Raw genomic sequence first — 23190 nt, 5'->3', positions numbered from 1 at the left:
AAAAAAAAAAAAAAAAAAAAAAGATAAAGAAAAAGAAAAGAAAATGTAACACTTAACCTACATGACAATTAGAAAGTGGTTACTGCTACCTGTAAGACTGAGGCATAAGTATCGCCTGAGCCTTGAGCATGCCACTGCATTCCAGCCTGGGCAACAGAGCGAGACACCAACTCAAAAAAGGCAAAGGACAGGCACCGCAGATGCCAAGAACCACAGTTAACAGGAAAAAACGTTCAGTCTCATCAGTTATCTATGAATTTTAGTAACTTTTCATTAAGCATCTGGCAAGAATGCAAATGTTGGTAAAGTTGAAGATGAAGGAAAATGGGCACTGCCATTTTTACAAGAGCATTTGGAAAGAATTATCAAAATTTAAAATGTGGGCCGGGGCAACCCCTCTGGGTCCCCTCCCACTGCAGCTTTACTGTCCTCTCAATAAATCCGGCTTTAAAAAAAAAAAATTGTGGGCCAGGTGCGGTAGCTCATGCCTGTAATCCCAGCATTTTGGGAGGCAGAAGCGTGAGGACTGCTTGAGCCCAGAGGTTCAAGACCAGCCTGGACAACATAGGGAGACCCAGTCTCTAAAAAAAAATTAGCCAGGCATGGTGGCCCATGCCTGTGGTTACTGTTACTTGTAAGGCTGAGGCAGAAGAATTGCCCGAGTCTTGAATATACCATTGCATACCAGACTGGGTGACAGAGTGAGAGTCCAACACACACAAATTTTTTTTTTAATGTGCTCTGAAGAAAGACCTGAGTTTGAAGCTCAGCTCCATATCTGCTAGGTAGGTATGTGGTCTTGGGTAAGTTACATAATTTCCCTAAACCTCATTTCCTAGTCTCAAATGATGGTTGTAAATAATCAATACATAGTAAATGGTTAATATATGGTAGTGGCTATTATCTCTAAGTATATGAAACTACAGCAAATACAATTTATAATGCTTTGGGATCTTGCACCCATAATAAAAGATCTTAGGTGTATTCAATATTGTACTAAATCAGTACTTAATGTGCAATACCACAGGCATACTTAAGGACTGTCTATATACAGCATATCAAAATGTAAAAGTTTTAAACAAAAATGTCTGGCTGAATGTGATGGCTCACATCTGCAATCCCAGCATTTTGGGAGGCCAAGACAGGAGGCTTGAGCCCAGGAGTTCAAGACCAGCCTGGGTAACATAGGAAAACCTCAACTCTACAAAAAAAAAAAAAAAAAAGTCAAAAAATTAGCTAAGTGTAGTGGTGCATGCCATGTAGTCCTAGCTACTCAGGAGGCTGAGGTGAGAGGAATGCCTGAGACCAGGAGGTCGAGGCTACAGTGAGTCAGGATTGTGCCACTGCACTCCAGCCTGGGCAACAGAGTAAGATCCCAATTGAAAACAACAACAACAGGTATTTCTAGTGCAAATCGAGAAACATTAAATTATTTCAATGGCTTCATAAAACAAATGTCATTGGAAAGTAAATGAGATTTGGAACAATAAGGCTAGGGTGGTTAAACCTGCACATCCAAGTCTGAGTTACTTCTTCAAGTAATTCAGTGTAGCCTATATCCTCAATGCACTATAGAGCTCCGTTTAATCTAAGGCACATTTAAAGAACTTGTAAGGTCATGCTTATGGATTAAGAACGAACTACTGAAGCCTAAATCATCTCTACTATTTATATCCTGAGCTATGGGACTTGAAACTTTATGAAACCACAACACCATTCCTGATCCTGAATGTAATTTATTTTTTACATTCAAACAGGTATGTTCAAATGTGAAACATAAAAATACCTAACACAAGAATTCCCTCAAGTTTTCAGGAAACAAATAACTCAGCAACCATTCTGCAAATATTTCCTATGTATGATTTCAATTTGCCTTTCCTCTACCTTGGAGGATTAACACTCCACTTGCTAATAATTTGCACGATTTAGAATGGTAGTGCCACATGACAGCATCAAGTATTTAAATCTATCCTCCTTTCCCCATCACTAATTTCTCCCTAATGGGAAATAATCACTCAAATTCCCCAAATTCAAAGTTCAGTTAATTCCATCTTGGCTAAACTTTCTCATTCCCCTCTAGACAGTCTTTTACACCTTTTTTTCTTCACTTCTGATATCTATCAGCAACTGAAAATAAAGTTCTATTCTGTTCCCCAAACACCATTCACTATCATTGTTGTTGTCCACTTTAGTAAGTGACAACACCCCATGTATCCATATCAGAAACCTGGGAATGATTCCAATGCCTCGTCCTCCATCTTTTACACTCAAGTATATTGATTTTAACTTTCAAGGTCAATTCAAATCCACACGCTCATCTTCATTTCCTCCTCTGGTAACCCTCATATCTCTTACCCGGGCCACCGTTTTAGGTGTCTAAACTCAACTCCCATAACTCCCATCCACTTGTCTCATTCCCACATTCATTCCTGACACAGTCACAGTCTGAAACTGTTGTCACCCCAGGATGTTGTCATCTTAATTCTGAATAGGCTGTCATCCTATCAACAAGGAGCCAGGGTAGAGTTGGAAGCAGGGAAATCCTCAATGTGGCATGATCGAATCCTTTTCTCTCTCTCTTCTTCTACTCCTTGGGTACAGCCACACTGATGTATCCCTTCCTTGGCCATGCTATCCACCCCCAGCCTCCTGAAGATCTCTGCCCCTGCTTCTGCCCGGAGAAGTCCTCCCCTTCTTCATCAGGTCGCTCTCCATCACACATTACTTCAAGAGACTTACTAGGAAATCCCTGAAGAGGTTCAGGTTCGCCATCACATGGACCTTCCCTTCTGAACACCCATTCTAGGTCCTAAGCCTGTGCTTGACTGCTGTATAGTACGAGTAACTCCCTCACTTCACTCGTGTGAAAGCTCCACAGGCATGGAGACCATCTCATTTCTCACCATGTTATCTTGAGAACCTAATACAGAGCCTAGCATACAGCTCAATAAATGTTTTATGTGAATAAAATTTAAAAACACATACAGGCTGGGCTCAGTGGCTCAGCCTGTAATCCCACACTTTGGGAGGCTGAGGTGAATAGATTGCCTGAGCCCGCAGATTCGAGACCTGCCTGGGCGACTTGGCAAGACCTCATCTCTACAATATATCAAAAAATTAGCCAGGTGTGGTAGCGCGCGCCTGTAGTTCCAGCTACTAGGAAGACTGAGGCAGAAGGATCGCCGGAGCCCAGCAGGTCGAGGCTGCGGTGGCTGGGAGCGGCCACTGCACTCCAGTCTGGGTGACAGAGTGAGACTCCAACTCAAAACAAACACACATACACATACACACACACAGAACTGAAATGCTGTAAGTTTTAAAGGGATTTAGAAATAAGATACCAGGATCACTGAGCATCTGAACATGCTCAAAATCACCCTTTAGAATCTCCACAAAATTTGTCTTGTTTCTTCTAAACATTTTCCTTCTAACACTGAATTTTAGGCTAAAATGTATGTCTTGCTGTTTCATTTAGTCATGTTTTACAAAAGTCTGGTTGTTGCAATAATATAGTGTTTAAACAGGCTTATGAAAATGATGGCACTTTAGTGACCATTTATATTTATTTAACAAATATTCACTAGGAAACTACCATGCCAGACACTGTCCCAGGCCCTAGTTATGCACTATTAAAGCAAATCAAAACAGACATGGTCTACATTCACAATACTACAGTTATGGAATAAAATGTCCTTCTTTCTAAGAAGCTGACAAAATCTTTTGGTATATAACCTACTCGTAAGTCAGAAACTTTATGTACCATGTATCTGTGTACCAAAAGCATTTTTTCATAAGAACCAAAACTAGTCACAAGTGATTAGAGGTTAATCTTACAGATCTGTTCTGGTCCTTCCTTTCTTGAGATGAAGAAACTGATTCAAAGTAGCAATCAAACTTGGTAAGATTATAAAATGCTACAAAGTGGTAGGGCCACAAGTCAGTATACTTTAGTCTGAATTTTAGGTGTCATTTTTAAGGTGCCGACAGACAGTGAAACCAACTGTAAGACAGATTCAACTGACTTTATTAAATGAAGAAACTCAAACAGCTCCAATTAAAAGAGATGTTTTTACAAGACAGTCCTGGTTGGGCACAGTGGCGCAAGACTGTAATCCCAGCACTTTGGGAGGCCAAGGTGAGAGGCTTGCCTGAGCACACAGGTTTGAGACCAGCCTAGGCAACTTGGCGAGAACTCATCTCTATAATAAAACAAAAAAAAATTAGCCGGGCATGGTAGTGTGTGCCTGTAGGTCCAGCTACTTGGAAGGCTGAGCCAGAAGGATCGCCTGAGCCCAGCAGATAAGACACTAGGATGGCCGTGAGCGTTCCCCACTGCACTCCAGCCTGGGTGATGAAGTGAGACGCCAACACAAAAAACAAAAACAAAAAAACAAGTCAGTCCTGATTGTATCGGCATTAAATCTATTCAAATATTTTAAATTTTTCAAATTCAAAATTTATAAATGTTTAAGAAAGCCTGACTTAAAAAAAAAAAAAAACCTGGCCGGGCTTGGGTTGACAGCAATGCTCTGTGTCAAAAAGAACACACTTAGGTTACTCAAAAAAAAATGGGACTCAAGAATCTTGTTCAGGCCGGGCTCGGTGGCTCAGCTTGTAATCTCAGCACTTTGGGAGGCCGAGGCGAGAGGATTGCCTGAGCCCGCGGGTTCAAGACCCACCCAGGCAACTTGGCGAGATCTCATCTCTGCAATAAATCAAAAATTAGCTGGGCGTGGTAGCACGTGCTTGTAGTTCCAGCTACTTGGAAGGCTGAGGCGGAAGGATCGCTGGGGCCCAGCAGGTCGAGGCTGTGGTGGCCGGAAGTGGCTACTGTACTCCAGTCTGGGCGACAGAGTGAGACTCCAACTCAAAAAAAAATAAAAATAAAAAAACCTAAGGTACATACTGCAAATATCAAGACATAAAAGATAAAGTCAAGATACTACTTATCCTCTGGCAAAGTTAAAATACACCAAATCAAATGGTGAATGTGGACTTTTCTCTACAATACCTCCACGGTCCCATTTCAGCAACAACAAGCCACATGTGCTCTTTACATATTCTCTTCTTTGTATTACACATGATTCCAATTATGACTCTTACTCTATCAAGATTGATAACCTATGAGATAAAATACAACCTTTTCGTGTCAAGCTAAAATGCCAAGTTTACTTGATTATAGACTTTGTGTGTTCAGTAGTGTGTGGTAACTTTGTGCCACAGCATACCTCAGCTTATATTCAGAATATGCTGAAAAATCAGCAAAATCATCTATTCCTACTGTTGTATACTTAGTTTTTCTCTTTCTAACAACCTACTCTCTTTTTCTAGTTATCTCCCAATGAATATACAAAATTCATACATTTCAACTGATCTAAATGTCTCAAAAATTTGCACAACCATATCCACTTAAGTGGTTTAAAAAGGAAGCTCTTTATATTTTTAATATCCCCTAGAAAGCCTCACACCTATATACTCAAAACACTTATACCTAATACAGCAGAAAAATCCAAAACTAAGCCTAAAAGGAAATGCTGGAAGTTAGGCACAACACGAAAATGTCTTAAAGGATAGATAACATGCTGATCAGCAACAGCAGACCTGCCTGTGTGCTCTCTGTAGCATATGCTAAGATCCAGCTGAGGTGAAAGAAGCTTCTTAGAAATGGCACCTACGAGATGACAAGGAAGAAGCAGGACTGGGCAGAGACAAGATGGGCCATGATGCAGGCCCTATAAAGCCAGCACCAATCAGGCCGGAACTCTGTAACAAGCACTGCCAGAGGGTCCCACACACAGCTTTAGGGTAGGCCTTTAGCTCCCGCTGGGTTGGGAAGGGCACAGCCAGTTGGGGGGCCAGGCAGTTCTGCTTCTGAAGCCTGAAGGAGCTAACACTGGGAGACAAATTATTCCTTAAAGGGACATCTGGATGAGACACCTGTATCTGCTTCAGTGGATACAAGAGGCTTGGGTGATAGTGTTTTCCAGTTTAGATTAGGGGAGAGAGCATATAGGTGTTGAGTGCTGAGTTTGAGCACTTAGTCCACTGACGCATCATTCAAGTGTTTAGTGAACTGATGGTAACACTGCTTAGAGTAATAAAATAGAATACAGCTGCCCACAAAAGACTAACTTTTCTGTCAACGTCAAATTTTCAGAAATATACCACTTAAAAATTATTTAACACCCATCTCATAATCAGGCCATTGAAAAACATCAACATCAATAGGCCATGTGTGGTGGCTCATACCTATAATCTCAGCATTCTGGGAGGCCAAGGTGGGGGATTACTTGAGCCCAGCTGGGCAATATAGCAAGACTTCGTCTTTATTCTAAAAAAAATTTTTTTTAAATCAATCTTAAGTAGATTTCATGAAAGTCAGAGAAGTTCAAATGGTTTTTAGGGACAAGGTAAAAATATTTTCCTAATAAATCTCATCACATAGCCAAGGAAGCTTAGGAGGTCCCCAAAACCTAGCAATATTAAAAACAAAAAACAAAACATACTTAGGAAATAGGTTAGTTTTTTTGGGGGGGGTGGTTTGAGTTGGAGTCTCACTCTGTTGCCAGGCTGGAGTGCAGTGGCACACTTACAACCACCGCAGCCTCAACCTTCTGGGTTCAGGCGATCCTTCCTCCTCAGGCGATCCTTCCAAGTAGCTGTAACTACAGGCGCATGCTACCACGCCCGGCTACAGTTAGTTTTCAAAAGCACTCTAGTAAGGCATTACTGAATTTACCAGTTGTGGTTATGAATATCCATGAGTTTCAGGACGCAAAACCTATAGATTTGCTACTTCCTGATTTGCAAGCACAAATCTGAGAAGCGGTAGACAAGTGGGTGGTCACTGAGTGAAGCAGACAGACAACTAGGACAGCCACAGGTCCCTCATGACTTGGGCAAGATTATGTAATGCTACAAAGAAGTAGAGTCACAAACCAGTAAACTCTTGTCTGAATTTTAAGTTCTTTCATTTTCAGGGTGTCAACAAACAGTGAAACCAATGAAGAATCAGAAAAAGAAACAGATTCATCAAACAGAGAATATGTAAAGAGCACATTCTACAAACTTATGCAGAGATGAGACAATGGAGATATTGTCAAGTCCACACTGACCAATTGATTTGGCATATTTTAACTTTGCTAGAGGATAAGTGGTATCTTGACTTTATCTTTTATAAAGTTAGGGACACAACTTGCTCTCTAGTTGCCCAAACCATGCTCACAAGCTCCTGTTAATCCCCAGGAGATGAGTAAGCTTCGTTTTCCTGATAGGAAACCAAGATATGAGAGGCAACCAGGCAAGGACCAAAGACAATGGCAGAACCAACCTTACCTCCAGACACAAGTCACCATCTCATGAAGCCTGCTCAAATTACAACACACTATGACTCTACTTTACTTTTATCTCACTCTAGGAAGATAGTGGAAGGGAACGCAATAGTCAGAATAAACATGTCTCCTAAAAGAAGGGAGGCTGTATATTTAAGAACTTGTATCACAGAAGAGATTGTCCTATTACAAAGGGAGACGAAAGTCAAAAGAATCAGTAATAAACAAGTTTTCTAACAATTCAAACAGTGAAATAATCAAAAAGCCTATTTCTCAAGATTAATGGTGCATTAATCTTCATTGATTTCTTCATTGAGTAGATGTGTGAACTAACTTAATGACCTGGAAAAATCCTGAAAAATGTATCTTCTTTGATATTAGTAATTCAGTTTCATCCACACACACTGAAAGGGCTTTTGAAAAAGAGCACTTCCACTTCCACTAAACATTAACTGGAACATCAACTGAACTGAACATCAAGGGAATTTGGGAATTACTAGCTTTAGTTAAGCTAAATTATTTACTTTGTTTTCTATGAGACTTCAGTGGTTTTAATAAGTTAATGTGTCTTACAAATTTCCATTTAAAAAAAACAGTATAAAGTATCTCTCCTCAAACTTACTTGCCCATGAACTATTTCTTCCTGGACATATCTTGGGACCAGTTTTTCAAGAAAACTCTAGTATTTCAAGAAAACGTGACTTTAAAAAAATGCATCTGTGCTAACCCCTACTAACTCCCAGCTCTTTTGGGATCATCACACAGTGCTGCAACTTTTTTCACTTAAGAATACGACACCTCAGCCGGGCTCGGTGGCTCAGCCTGTAATCCCGCGCCTTCGGGAGGCTGAGGCGAGTGGATTGCCTGAGCCCGCGGGTTCGAGACCCGCCTGGGCAGTGAGACTTCATCTCTACAATAAATCAAAAAATCAGCTGGGCGTGGTAGCGCATGCCTGTAATTCCAGCTACTCAGAAGGCTGAGGCGGAAGGATCGCCAGAGCCCAGCAGGTCGAGGCTGCGGTGGCCGGGAGCGGCCACTGCACTCCAGTCTGGGCGACAAAGTGAGACTCCAACTCAAAAAAAAAAAAAAAAAGAATACGACACCTCAATTTATTTAATGAAATATATCTCATTGCTTTTGTGAGTTATATTCATACAACATTCTATTATTTATCAAACTAGTCCTCTAACAGCCTTGCTTTTTTTTGTTTACTTGAGTGTATGATAAATACCTGTATGTGTCCATCTGACAAATGTTATATGAACTATCTTATCTACTAAGGCAAAAACATGAGGAAGGAACAGACTTATGGGAAGCTTCCTTCTGGATATGTGAACCTGGGCTCCTTATGAATCATCCCAGGCAGCTGGACATGGAACCACAGCACAGAAGAGAAGTCCCGGAGAGCTGCACTCTGGCACCCAACACCTCAGTGTGGGAACCACAATTCATCAGAATACAGTAAAGAGACGGGCCAAACTGAGTCCTAAATGATGGGGAGCCCACAGAGTTTGTAACTGCAGATTTACAGCCAAAAACAGTAAGAAGGGATTCAAGCCTCGAAGCCAAGGGAAGAAAAGCTAGTGGTCCTCATGAGGGCTCATAGAACTGTATGATCATGAGTAAATTTCTTCATCTCTCTTAACCTACCTAATGAAGGTATGGTGAGGATTAAGCAAAGCAATACAGTGTTTGATACATGCCAGCTATTATTTTCATTATCATCGTGATACCTGAAATGAATCTCGATTTAGTTTTACAAAAGTCACTGTTGACTTAGTTTAGTTTTATGTAAGTCACTGTTGTTTTAAGAATAGAAATTCAACAGAAATGGGTTGGAAAAGAAAATCCAAGTATCTTTAAGAATTTGGGCAGTGAAGGAGTAAGAAAGCTGGAACAAGGCTCCTCATCCTTTCTGCCTCTGTTTGGGAGGGGAAGTGTGTGAACCAACCACTGTGGAAGCACCACAGTCTGGGTAGGAAGGTGCAGCAAGGCCCCGCCTGTCACAACTAGACAAAACGGGCTCAAGGAAATGAGAGGCTGAGGTCCTGGGTGGCCTTATGCATGCAAGTCAATCACCTATTAAGGTAACTGTGTTGGAGTGGAGAGGAAGGCTTGGTCAGTGCCAGTGTCCAATTAAGTCTTGATATCTGGTGGTTAGCAGATGAGCCACTGGGGGAGGGAAACGGGCAGCACAGCAGGGAGTCTCCAAAGGGTCTGTTCTCTGGGTCTACGGCTTCCAATGCCAGGGAAAGGAGGGTTTGTGACATGGGCAGCCACATCTTCAGAGTGCTTTAAGGGGTCTTGGGTCTTTGTGAAAGAGCAAGGAGGATGAAGGAGTGTGAGAAATGGCTGTGGAAGAGTTTCCCATTCATAAAGCAGGACTTCAGAGAGCTCTGGGAAGAACTGAGGTGGGCAAAAAGTCTGTGGGTAGTGGGATGGGGAGTCCCGATTAGTGGACACAAAAGGCAGCTGAGGGCATGTTAGTACAGATGATGGAAAGATGACCTGAGGATCTGCAACAGTCAGTGTCCATGAGAACAGACACAAGGAATCTAAACCTCTAGTTTCAGGAGAAAGGACAGCCATCACTTTACAGGATTCAGCTGTGACCCTTGGACTGAACTGCAGGGTCAAGCATGTCTTCAGCACATATTTAACCAAGTAAGCTTTGTGTGCTCTCCTGATGTATATTACTACCAAGACAATTCCTAGATACGGAGCAGAGGAGAGTATACATTCTTAAAACTTCAATGAATATAACTAAAACTCTGGGGGAGACCCACAAACTTTAAGGTAACAAGAGAATTGTGTCCCCTCCTCAGTTTCACCTCAAAAACTCTAAAAATCCAGACGCCACTTTTGCCTATAAATGCAACTTGATGTTTGTCACCATTTCTATAAACTAAGGAAAAAAACACTTGGCAGGTGCTCTTGCCGAAGTCAATAATGAGGAGTTGTTAAAGCAAAATAATTCAAGTCAGAGTAGTAACAGGAACGCAAGAAATGGGTTTTCCAAGAAAAGACTACAGCTACTTTGGTAAGGTTGACTGCTTTTGAAAAATGTAAAAAGAGCCGGGCTCGGTGGCTCAGCCTGTAATCCCATGCCTTGGGAGGCTGAGGTGAGTGAATTGCCTGAGCCCGCGGGTTCGAGACCCGCCTGGGCAACTTGACGAGACCTCATCTCTACAATAAATCAAAAATCAGCTGGGCCATGGTAGCGCACGCCTGTAGTTCCAGCTACTTGGAAGGCTGAGGCGGAAGGATCGCCGGAGTCCAGCAGGTCAAGGCTGTGGTGGCCGGGAGCGGCCACTGCACTCCAGTCTGGGCGACAGAGTGAGACTCCAACTCAAAAAAAGAAAAATGTAAAAAGATAAAAACAAACCACTGACTTAAAATGGTATAGTATTTTCTAAAAATAAAGTCTAGGCCAGGCGTTGTAGCTTATGCCTGTAATCTCAGCACTTTCAGAGACTGAGGCAGGAATCTCAGCACTTTCAGAGACTGAGGCAGGAGGACTGCTTGAGCCTATGAGTGCTAGACAAGCCTAAGTAAGACCCCATCTCTGTATTTTTAAAAATTAGCCAAGCATGGTGGCATGCACCTGTAGTCCTAGCTACTCAGGAGGCTGAGGCAGAAGGATCACCTGAGCCCAGGAGGTAGAGGCTGTAGTGAGACATAAGTAATCATGCTACTGCACTCCAGCCTGGGTGACACTGAGATCCCAACTCAAAAAAAACAAAACAAAAAAAACCCAACTAATAATTAAACATTTGTGGCATTAAAAGGCTAAGTTCAGTCAACAAACATTTACCTTATGACTCATCAATTCCACTACTAGGTATCTATCCAAAAAAACAAGTAAACATACATCAACTCAAAAGACTTATGCATAAATGCTGATTAAACTTTATAATAGCCAAAAAGTGGCACAATCTAAATGTCTGTAATGCTATTTGGCAATGAAAATGAAGTACTGATGCAGTATAGATGAACTTCAAAAGGATGACACTAAGTGAATGCCAGATGCAAAGGATCACGTATTATATGATTCCAAATATTATATGAAATGTTCGGAATAGGCAAATCTAGAGAGACAGAAAGCAGATTAGTGGTTGCCCGGGGCTGAGTATGGGAATGGGGAGTGACTGCAAACAGGCACAGGGGATCTTTTTGAGGTGATGGAAAGTTCTAAAATTGGGATGTGGTGATGACTGCACAACTCTAACTTCACAAAAAATCTTTGAGCTAGATATGTAAAATGAGTGACGTTTATAGTATGTGGCTTATATCTCAATAAAACTGTTAAGTAAAAAAAAAAGAAGAACCGACTTGAGGCATGCTAGGTATAAATCTTATGGGTCAAGTTCACTTTATCCACAGAAAGGAATGCATTTCTGCAAGATGACCAGGTCCCTCATACATATGGATCTTGGAATCAGCACTAAAAGCAGTATTACTGAGTATTCTACCAGAAAGCAAGCTTCAAGAAGGGCTATGTAAGACATTACCAATAGGGGGGTTTATACTTTCATGCAATAATATATAAACAGGCAAAAATATAAATGGCAAAGATTTGCTTGAACGTACCAGAAGAGATGTCACACCGCATGCATGATTTGCAACCTTATTAAATTTAAGATGCAGGCAAAAAAACAGCAAGACATAAGGAAAAAGTCATTCCAGGCTACCATGATCAAGAAGTTTTTATAAAATGTGTGCTTCGAACATTTCTCAAAGGACGAACAGAATTTGAACAGTAGTAGAGGAACAAAGGAGGTCAAGCATGAGGCAGAAAAACAGATCACAGGAGACTGAGTGTGCAAGAAGCTGTGAGAGGCAGGCTGGGTCTGTGGGAGGAGGATGCGAGGCCCTTACTCTGTGTGGGTAACAGAGCTAAGAAAGGTTTCAGGGAACAGAGGTGACATGACTGATGCTAATGGGGATGCTGTTAGAACTGGGGTAACTGCTCAATTAGACCCACAGCAATGGACAAATGGAGGCCCAATGCCTAAGACAACACAAAGCAAAAATCATAGTAGTTGCCCGGACTGGATGTGGGTGACACAGGTGAGGAAAGAACTCAGGATGACAAAGGCTTGAAGGTGCACTTTCTCAAATTTGTTCTTTCAAACTCCAACAATTTACTTCTGAATTCCAGATCTTGACAGATACTACATTAAAAATTCAAAACACAGCTACTGCTGGTGGAAATACTCAATGATACGAGCATGCTTTATTTAATAACATGACAGATGCATTTATCCTTTGACCTAGCAATTCACTTCCAGGAATCTACCCCCAAAATAAACCAACCAAAATCGCAAGTGGTAAGCACAAGTTTAATCACTGTAAAAGACTGGAAATCAACCCAAAATCCAACAACAGGGAACAGAAGGACTAAATCAGGGCATATCCAAACAATGGAGCATTGTGCAACTACAGACAGGAATGAGGTGGCCCTCCACATACTGGTAAGTTATTTCTTAGCAAATACTTGACTGAAAAAAGCAAAGTACCTGTATATGGAGGGAGAAAGTAATTACTAACACGTAGGTATAGATATATTTGTATTGGGAGGCTAAAGTGAAAATTAATAAAAATGGTTACCCACGGAATGAGAAAACAGGGTACTGGAGGTGGGTGGAAGCAAAACATCCGGGGTCTATGGATAGAATTCAGGAACACAGTGAATGCAGATGGGGAAAACAAATTACATCTTTATTTTTACTAACCGCTGATTGAAATTTGACAATCCCTTCAATTATGAGTGTAAGCAACAGAACAATCTCGGATTTGTCAGCAAGAAATCAGAGATTTTCATTATTCCATGCCAGTACCACCAGTATCATTTTAAATTCATCAATACCTTGGAATTACAGTAATTCTATATGAAGCCTATAACTGCTAGATCTTAAACAGGAAATAAATATGTTAGATATGTGTAATTCTCAGGGGTGGACATGTTTGCTGTACTTTGATATCTTTCAGGATTTAAAAAAAGCAAAAAGTTATACTGTAAACATAGTGAAGCATATCTGCCCTGCAGGATCTCAACCAATTGTGCTCTCTTCCTTAGATAATTATGGGTGGCAACAATATAACTGTAAATAAATATGAACTCACAAGTACAATATATCATGGCAGTTCTAGGTTGAATGATCATCATCCAGACAAATGTGTTTATACGAAATTCTTGGCCAGGTACAGTGGCTCAGCCTGTAATCCCAGCACTTTGGGAGAACAAGGCGAGAGGATTGCCTGAGCCCGCGGGTTTGAGACCAGCCTGGGCAACTTGGCGAGACCTCATCTCTACAATAAATCACAATAACTAGCTGGACGTGGTGAAGTGCATCTGTAGTTCCAGCTACTTGGAAGGTTGAGGCGGAAGGATTGCCTAAGCCCAGCAGGTTGAGGCTGCGGTGGCCGTGAGTGTGTCACTGCACTCCAGCCTGGGCAACAGAGTGAGACTCTCACTTAAAAAAAAAGAAAGAAAAAAAATTCTTTATAGCACTAAATTTAGCGATATAAAAATTATTGGCCTGGCATAGTGGTTCACGCCTGCAATCATAGCACTTCGGGAGATGGAAGCGAGAGGACTTCCTGAACCCAGGGGTTTGAGACCAGTCTAGACAACACGGTGAGATCTCGTCACTTCAATAAATAAAAAAATTAGCCAGGCATGGTGGTATGTGCCTGTAGTTCCAGCTACTTGGAAAGCTGAGGTGGAAAGATCACCTTGAGCCCAGCAGGCAGAGGCTACAGTGGCCATGACCATGCCACTGGCACTCCAGCCTAGGTAACAGTGAGACTCCGACTAAATAATAATAATAATAATGGTAAATATTTTTTTGGAAATCTCATGCTGGCAAAATCCCAAAGGTAAGGGAGTTAGAAACAACACTATATAAGACAGTTGGAATTATTAACTGAAATAGCTAAGTTACATAAAGAAGGCTGAAACGTGAAGGAAGATAAAGAGCTTAATTTTAGATATGTTGCATGCAAAGTGATTTAAAAAAAAAAAACTACCAAAATGAAAATGTCCAAGCAGTTTAAAAACACAGAATTGTAGCCCAAAGGATATGATACCTAAAGAAATAAATGTAGTAACTGGCAAAAAGGTAAAATTGTTGGCATCACACAGATAAAATTCTTAAAGGTGTTAAAAAAGAACAGAGGACTGAAGCTTATATTTGAATGACAGGGGAAAAGTGAATACCTGTGCCTCCCAGCCACACAAAATGAAGAAAGAATGCTTGCAAGAGACATAATATATAAGTAAGAGAACCAGGAGGCCAGAAAACAGAAGCCAAAGGAGGGCAATTCATGAAACATCTAGTCTGATGGTACAAAGGCTGAAGATAAATCAAGGAAAAGGTCTATTATGAAAAAGTCACTGGCTGGGCGCAGTGGCTCAAGCCTGTAATCCCAGCACTTTGGGAGGCTGAGAAGATTGCCTGAGTCCAAGGGTTCGAGACCAGCCTGAGCAACTTGGTGAGATCTCATCTCTACAACAAATCAAAAAATTAGCCAGGCGTGGTAGCAAGTGCCTGTAGTTCCCAGTTACTTAGAAGGTTGAGGTGGAAGGATCGCCTGAGCCCAGCAGGTAGATGCCAAGGTGGCCATGAGCGTGCACACTCCAGGCTGGGCGACAGAGTGAGACTCTGACACAAAGTGGAAAAAAGTCACTGATTTTGATAAGTGCCAGGAGACACAGTCTTCAAGAACGTAGCTAAAACACAGTAGAAAGGGACAAAACCAGGCTGCCACCAAGTAGAAATAAATATGACCAGCTCAAAACCATGGCAAGAAGAGGATGGTGGACTCTTGTCACTAACAGAAACCACCATACACCTGCCTCTCCTCATATCCAGCATCACAAGAGGATCCTCAGGACCAGCTCAAAGAATGCGTAGACCCATTACCCCATTTCCCATTATACAAAGATGGCAGTACCGAGACATGAGTAATTTTCCTTTTAAATGCTAAAGCCACCAGGAGTGGTGGCTCTCGCCTGTAATCCCAGCACTTTGGGAGGCAGAGGTGAGAGGACTGCCTGAGCCCAGAGGTTCGAGACCAAGCTGGTCAATGTGGTGAGACCTAGTCTGCACAATAAATAAAAAAATTAGCTGGGCGTGGTGGTATTCGCCTCTGGTTCCAGCTATTTGGAAGGCTGAGGCAGAAGAATCACCTGAGTCCAGCAAGTTGAGGCTGCCATGGCTGTGAGTGTGCCCCTGCACTCCAGCAGCAGTGACAGAGTGAGACCCTGACTCTAATAACAATAATAATAATAATAATAAATTTTATTTATTTATTTTTTTTGAGCTGGAGTTTCACTCTGTCACCCAGACTGGAGTGCAGTGGCCACTCCCGGCCACCGCAGCCTTGACCTGCTGGGCTCCGGCGATCCTTCCGCCTCAGCCTTCCAAGTAGCTGGAATTACAGCCATGCGCTACCACGCCCAGCTGATTTTTTCATTTATTGTAGACATGAGGTCTTGCTGCCCAGGCGGGTCTCGAACCCGCGGGCTCCGGCAATCCACTCACCTCAGCCTCCCAAAGGCGCGGGATTACAGGCTGAGCCACCGAGCCCGGCAATAATAAATTTTAAAGCCAGTATATAAACATAACTATATAAACTTGCAAATGAACAGATATAACAAATACGTCTTCCCAAACGTCCAAAACAAACTATGCCCCTTATTTTAAAAATTATGTACAACTAATGATAATTATTTAACTAATGTTAATTATTTACAACAGCAGTCTCACAATAAAACTTCTGTGCATGCCTCACAGTTGAATGCATGCAATCCTGCATTCAAAGGCTGGTGTAAAGTTGACCACATTCTACCTATGTGTGTTTGTGCTTCCCTGCCCTGGATAAGTCCCTTTGGCAACCTCATTACAATGACCCCAACTCATAGCACCACCAGATGGCACTGAGAAAATACTACACCAATCACTACAGAGAAGAGACAAATACAGAGAATCCAAAACCAGTGAGTACTGCTATTCAGATTCACTTAGGTGACATTTGGTTCCTTTGTAATGCCAATACCAATTCTGTTCATTTTTAAGCTCACCTTAAAAATTAACCACCAAGCCGGGTACAGTGGCTCACGCCTATAATCCCAGCACTTTGGAAGGCCGAAGTGAGAGGACTGTCTGAGCCCATGAATTCGAGACCAGCCTGGGCAACTTGGCGAGACCACATTTCTACAGTAAATCAAAAAATTCGCTAGGCATGGTGGCACATATCTATAGTTCCAGCTACTTGGAAGGCTGAGGCGGAAGAAATGCCTGAGCCCAGCAGGTCAAGGCTGTGGTGGCCATGAGCATGCCACTGCACTTCAGCTTGAGCGACAGAGTGAGACTCCAACTCAAAAAAAAAAAAAAAAATGTAAACACCAAGGAGGGAGACGAGGAGAAACTGATCAAAGGGTACAAAGTTTAACAGGATAGGACAACTCTCTTTAGGGTCCAATCCCGCAGCTGCCCGGAGCTTTCCTATCTTCTAATAAATTCCAACTTACCCTCCCCCTCAAAAAAAGTTAAACAAGATAAATAACTCTGGAGATCTACTGTACAACATGGTGATTATAGGTAATACTAAGGTACTGTACATTTCAAAACTGCTAGCCAGGCTCGGTGGCTCAGCCTGTAATCCCGTGCCTTGGGAGGCTGAGGTGAGTGGATTGCCTGAGGCTGCGGGTTCGAGACCCACCTGGGCAAATTGGTGAGACCTCATCTTTACGATAAATCAAAAAATGAGCCGGGTGTGGTAGCGCATGCCTGTAGTTCCAGCTACTTGAAAGGCTGAGAAACATCTGTAGTCCCACCCTCTGGGGAGGTTGAGGTGGAAAGATTGCCTGAGCCCATCAGGTCGAGGCTGAGATAAGCCATGATCCTGACACTGCACTCAAGCCTGAGCAGCAGAGTAAGATCCCAACTCAAAGAGAAAAAAGAAGATCCATCTAATTCACACAATTTTAGACTGAAAATGATTAAGACCCATTAAATATAAGGACATTTTTAATACAAACATTTTCATATAATATTTGCAAAAACTTCCTTAAACATTAAAGGAGACAGCCAAGTACGGTAGCTCATGCTTATAATCCCAGCACTTTGGGAGGCAGAAGCGAGAGGACTGCCTGAGCCCAGGGGTTCGTGACCAGAGTGGGCAACTTGGCGAGACCACGTCTCTACAATAAATCAAAAAATTAGCCGGGCGTGGTGGCATGCAACCTGTAGTTCCAGCTACTTGGAAGGTTGAGGTGGAAGGATCACAGCAGGTCGAGGCTGCAGTGGCCGTGAGCGTGTCACTACACTCCAGCCTGGGTGACAGAGTAAGACCAACTCAAAAAGAAAAAAGAAAAAAAAGGCTCACTTTTGATTTTTATATTTCACTCATGAAATACACTTGGAGCTTAAAAATGCAGAAAATATGATTAAACCAAAAGTTAGTATCTAATATTAAATACTATATTCACTTATTTTCCTTAATTCAAGATTAGGCTCTTTTGCTAATTATCTCTATTTGAATAATGAATATTTTAGTAAGTGGATTTTACATTTATGCCTGTTACTATAAAAACAGAAACCGTATCAATAAATGTTATTCTCTATAAACAGAAACTCACTTTCCCTGGCCTAGAGGGCTGAAGGAAGGGATCCTTCTGATCCTTGGGTCCAGTCCCGTGGCTGGAAGGCAGGCACCTCATTCACAGTAAAATCCTCAGCACTGAGCACAGTGCGCTGGCACGCAAGTGTTCCAGAAACAGTAGTGAATTAACTCTCCAAGTAGTTGGGCACACACCTGAATCTGATACTTTCTTTTTTTTTAGTTAGAGTCTCACTCTGTCGCCCAGACTAGAATGCAGTGGCCGCTCCCGGACACCACAGCCTCAACCTGCTGTGCTCCGGGGATCCTTCCGCCTCAGCCTTCCGAGTAGCCAGAATTACAGGTGCGCGCGACCACACCCGGCTGATTTTTTATTTATTGTAGAGATGAGGTCTCGCACCAAATTGCCCAGGCGGGTCTTGAACCCGCGGGCTCAGGCAATCCACTCACCTCAGTCTCCCAAAGGCACGGGATTACAGGCTGAGCCACCGAGCCCAGCTTTGAATCTGATACTTTGATACATCAAAAAAAAAAAAAAAACCCCAAATACCAAAAAACACAAACCTCCAAAATTCCACTCAGCCCATCAGCTTATGGAACAGAAAGGAAAATGGTGCGTTACATGTCATTTTATTTCCTAGTGGCCTAATAACAAAGAAAAAGATGGGGGGGGAGCATGTACACTGCATATAAAATTTAACAGGAAATAATTATTCAAATCACAAAAACTACAAAATTGACTTTAAAATTGTTTTTTTGAGTCAGAGTCTCACTCCATGGCCCAGGCTGGAATGCAATGGAACACTCATGGTTACCACGACCTCGACTTGTTGGGTTCAGGCAATCCTTCCACTTCAGCCTTCCAAGTAGCTGGAACTATAGGCGTGTGCCACCTGCCTGGCTAATTTTTTGACTTATGTAGAGACAAGGTCTCGTCATGTTGCCCAGGCTCGTCTCAAACCCTTGGGCTCAGGCAATACTCTCGCCTCAGCCTCCCAAAGTGCTGGGATTGAAAGGCATGAACCACCACACCCAGCTGGCTTTTAAAATTTAAGAAACAAGGCCAAAGTTCACTATTCAGGGATAGGACAAAGGCAAATATATTTACGCTTCAGGGTTTAAGTTACCTCTGTCTTTTCCTACTTTCTAATAGCAGGGCTAGCCTAGCGCACTTTGGGAGGTGGAGGTGAGAGGATTGCCTAAGCTCAGGGGTTCGAGACCAGCCTGGGTAACATGGTGAGACCTACAATAAATAAAAAAAAATTAGCCAGGTGTGGTGACACGTGCCTGTGGTTCCAGCTACTTGGAAGGCTGAGATGGAAGAATCACCTGAGCCCAGCAAGTAGAGGCTGCAGTGGCCCTGAATGTACTACTATACTCCAGCCTGGGTGACAGTGAGATTCCAACTCCAAAACAAAAACAAAACTAGCAGGGTTTTGAAATTAACAGACGCTCAAACTTTAACTAAATAAATTCATATAGCAGCCATCTCCTTGTGATCAATCTTTGTCCTTTAATTATATAATATATATACACACGTGCTAATTCATTTCCCAAAGCACACAGTTTAATAATTATGAGAAAACTCAGATGTCATTAAGTATAAAATTTTCTCCTATGACTATCTTAGGAATTAGGAAATAATTTTAGTTCTCTTATGTGGCACCTGAATAAAAGAGGGTCCTTTTAAATCCTAAAAAATCCACACACAATAGTTAAATCTTAAATATCGCTCAATCCATAAATGAATCTTAATCCAGTCAACATCTTTCTTTGTCAAAGGCATGCTGATCTTTCTTCAACATATATTCTTCCTCTTTTAATTACTACATGACTCCCAAGTAGGATGCTACAAGTATCATTGGTATAAACTGCCTCACAAAACTTGCAGAAAACCATAATCACAATAATTTAACAGGTGCTGTACAGACGGACCAGTTTTAACTGCTAAGAAGCGAATTTCAGTTCAGTTTTAACACAATGCTTTCACTTAATGATCTAGATTAAATTATATTTACTTAATGATCTACATTGGTACTTTCATTCACTTTAGGAAAAGAAAAAATGGTATTACATGTGATCATGATCATCTATACTGTGTATGTTTTTCAAACTGAGGACTGCAATTCATTAGTGTATAGATCATGAAATCAATTAAGTAAATGGCAACTGGAACTTTTTAACAAGTAAAATGGAAAAAAAAGAACTCAGAGAACAACGAACTAAGTATTACCCAGTGCATTTTTTTTTTTTTTAGCACTTATGTTTGTGTAGGTGCTGAATAAATTCACAAAAAGTTTTTTCCCAAAAAGCACTGATCAACATCACACAGTGACAAAACCATTTCAAATACCTAATCTACAAATGTAAGTGATTAGTCCATAATTCTAGCTCCACAACTCACTTGGGTAGATTTCTTGACTTCTGTGCCTATATTTCATTATCTGTACTGGGAATAATAATACTGTAGTACCTGTTATATAAGGTGGTTGTGAGGAATAAATGAGTCACGAAAATAAAATGCTTGGAAGGGTACCCATGATATAGTAAGCATTTGCTACTATTCATGTTAACACTACTATAAGGACAGCCAATATCCATGAAATTTCTAACTTCATACGTAAATGTTAAACCAGGAGTGTTTATTTTTTAAGTCAAAATGAATTAAATTAATGCTGCCTGGAAATTCCACAATATCTTTGATAACTGGTAACACCAGGGGTAACACTTCTCCAAAATTCCCACCAAAATGTAACTATCAGCAGAAGGTTGGGGATTGGGAGGGGGGCTCCTTTCTATTCTGAATGACATGGGGATCCAGCTGGCAGAGTTGATTTTCTCTGAAGTATCATTCTATCTTAAAATTCATGTGACAAAAGACAGGCATGGTAACGCGCACCTGTAGTTCCGGCTACTTGAAAGGCTAAGGCAGAAGGATCACTGGAGCCCAGCAGGTTGATGCTGGGGTTGCCGTGAGTGTGCCACTGCACTCTAGCCTAGGCGACGGAGTGAGACTCCAACTCAAAAAAAAAATCATGTGACATAAAATACATGTTTAGTAGAATGCTTTAAAATACCAGCTTGCTAAGTGTTTCCCATTCCTCTTACTAGAGAATGGGTGAGCTGCTGTTGTATTGAATCCAATGACTTTGGAAAAGCCACTACTGAAGAGTCTTCACTGCATATCAGCATCCAAGAAACTTCTCGTCTCATACCACATAGTACTTTCAGAACCCAGACTAACACAAACACACATACAAACAGCAAGCCATTCTGTATTCCTTTGAAATGACCATGTTGCTGATGGTGCAGGGAAATGTTCCCAGGCCATGAAGGGAAGAAATCCAGACAGCTACTCTTGGCAGAGGAGGGACAAAGTCACACCCACAGGTCACATGCAGGTGGCAAGTCTTTCCCCCTCTCCCAATGAGATGTCTACGTGAGAACCGCTTTAGTAAAGGATGCTCTTATTCAATCACAAATGCCGTAATTCCCATTTAAATGACAGTTTCAACTCATAGTTTCCACAGTCTTAGCCAACTAATTTCCAAACTAATTCCCTCAATGTGTGGTGAACAGCTTGCCCTGTACCTGCTGAGTACCAGGCCTTGAACAACTATCTGGTCAATAAGTAGATTTTGAAACCGGCATGTCACTAAGTGAACATGAATTCACCTTATTCATCACCTCATCATGGTTTTAAATAAGAAAATTTCTTTTCATTACTTTTCTTTATTATCATTTATTTCATTACTTTTCATTATTTATCCACTAAGATAAATAATTTAACTGAGTTCAAAAATTCTGATTAGCAACTTTCCCTAAACAAGCAAACTTTCAAACACTTCCATTTCATTACAAACTGGTTCAAAAGAAGAACAGTACCACCATGCTTTTTGATTTGGAGCTTTTATGTTGTTCATTCTGAAGACACTTCACCATTTATTCACTCTTGAAGTAACTGAACAAAGTCAAGCAGCACCCTCTTTCAGGTGAGATGCTTTAACACATGTGCAATGGTCCCTGAAGCACTTATGGCTCAGTGAACTGATGTCACCTACTATGCTACCTGTCAGATTTGTACCCCCCCATTCTGTGCACATGCTCAACGACTCCATTCGCTAAAAAGTATCCAGTTCAGAAAATTCCTTGCTAGCTTCAACAGCATCAAATACTTGGAAATTTAGTATTTTCAGACATTATAAATGTTGGTCAGAGGATACATATATGCACAAAGGCATAAAACCTTGGTTTTACATCAGTCGAGGATAAATAATTAGAAAAAACAGTCTGTCAATTAGTTGAGTATGTCTTCTGAGCTCATCAAAATCTGCCATTCAATGATAACTTACTTCAGTAAGGGGGGAAGGTCTTGGGGGCCTTTTTTAAAAAAATAATTACTTCCTACTCTGACTCAAAACAATCTGGACATATCTATAACAAAAGAATTTGGTAAACCTGGAACATCAGCTTCCCCTTAGAAGATGATTCTGAAACATAGGTAAGCCTATAGTATTTTATACTTGCTTTTGTGTATGTGTTTTTAAAAATATCCCTACTCAAGATGAACGTTTCTTTTCAGTTGCAAAAATTTCTAGTGAATTTCCTTCATGTCTGCACAACTTGTTTTTGTCACTCTGAGCACGTTGGGTTTTTTGAGGTTAATGTTTAGGGGAAAGAGACACAAAAGCATCTCCAAATATCATCTGACATCTCTACAATAATTAAAACTCGTGTTTTAAATGAGCAAAAAGAATTTCCTACATGGTAAGACTGCTACTGATTTCTGTCACTATACAAGTTGTGGCTGGGGCAATACCACAGTCTTTATTGTTTAGCTCAAGTTTAGTGTGGAGAGTCTCATAGTTTGTAAATATTCTTGATTTCATATAATTTACTTCATAACTAGAACTCACATATAACAAAAACCTGAGAGGATTGGAACTTCACAGATGTGATTCAATTTTCTAAAATAAAATTAACATACTAAAACTGCAAATAAATCAACTTCTGAAAAATGGAAATGCAATCAAACAAAAGCACATTCTACAACTAATTTTTTTCAGCTCACACACACATACAATACAAAGTACTTGAACCTGTACTGGGTTGTCAATAAAACAAATCCTCCCCTGCATTTTGGAGGATTTTTATTTATTTATGTATTTTTTATATTTTTTTTTGAGTTGGAGTCTCACTCTGTCACCCAGACTGGAGTGCAGTGGCCGCT

At 41.2% G+C, this 23190-nt stretch overlaps 1 protein-coding gene across 3 annotated transcripts in view; it reads right to left on the bottom strand.

The window, feature by feature from the left end:
* The window catches only part of CUL1 (cullin 1), a 113645-nt gene that overhangs the window by 77115 nt on the left and 13340 nt on the right, over window positions 1-23190 (bottom strand). The window contains exon 1 of one of the 3 annotated variants that reach the window (XM_021711980.1): window positions 10890-10900. The exons of the other annotated variants lie outside the window; for them this stretch is intronic. The gene's annotated coding sequence lies outside the window, so the exon portion shown is untranslated. Of the gene's footprint in view, window positions 1-10889; window positions 10901-23190 lie in introns of those variants that run through there. 3 annotated transcript variants of the gene reach the window in all.

Source organism: Carlito syrichta, unplaced genomic scaffold, assembly GCF_000164805.1.
Source record: "Carlito syrichta isolate Samal-C Ts95f unplaced genomic scaffold, Tarsius_syrichta-2.0.1 Scaffold302975, whole genome shotgun sequence".
Classification (NCBI taxonomy): Eukaryota; Metazoa; Chordata; class Mammalia; order Primates; family Tarsiidae; genus Carlito; species Carlito syrichta.
This window is presented reverse-complemented; position numbering and strand designations above follow the sequence as displayed.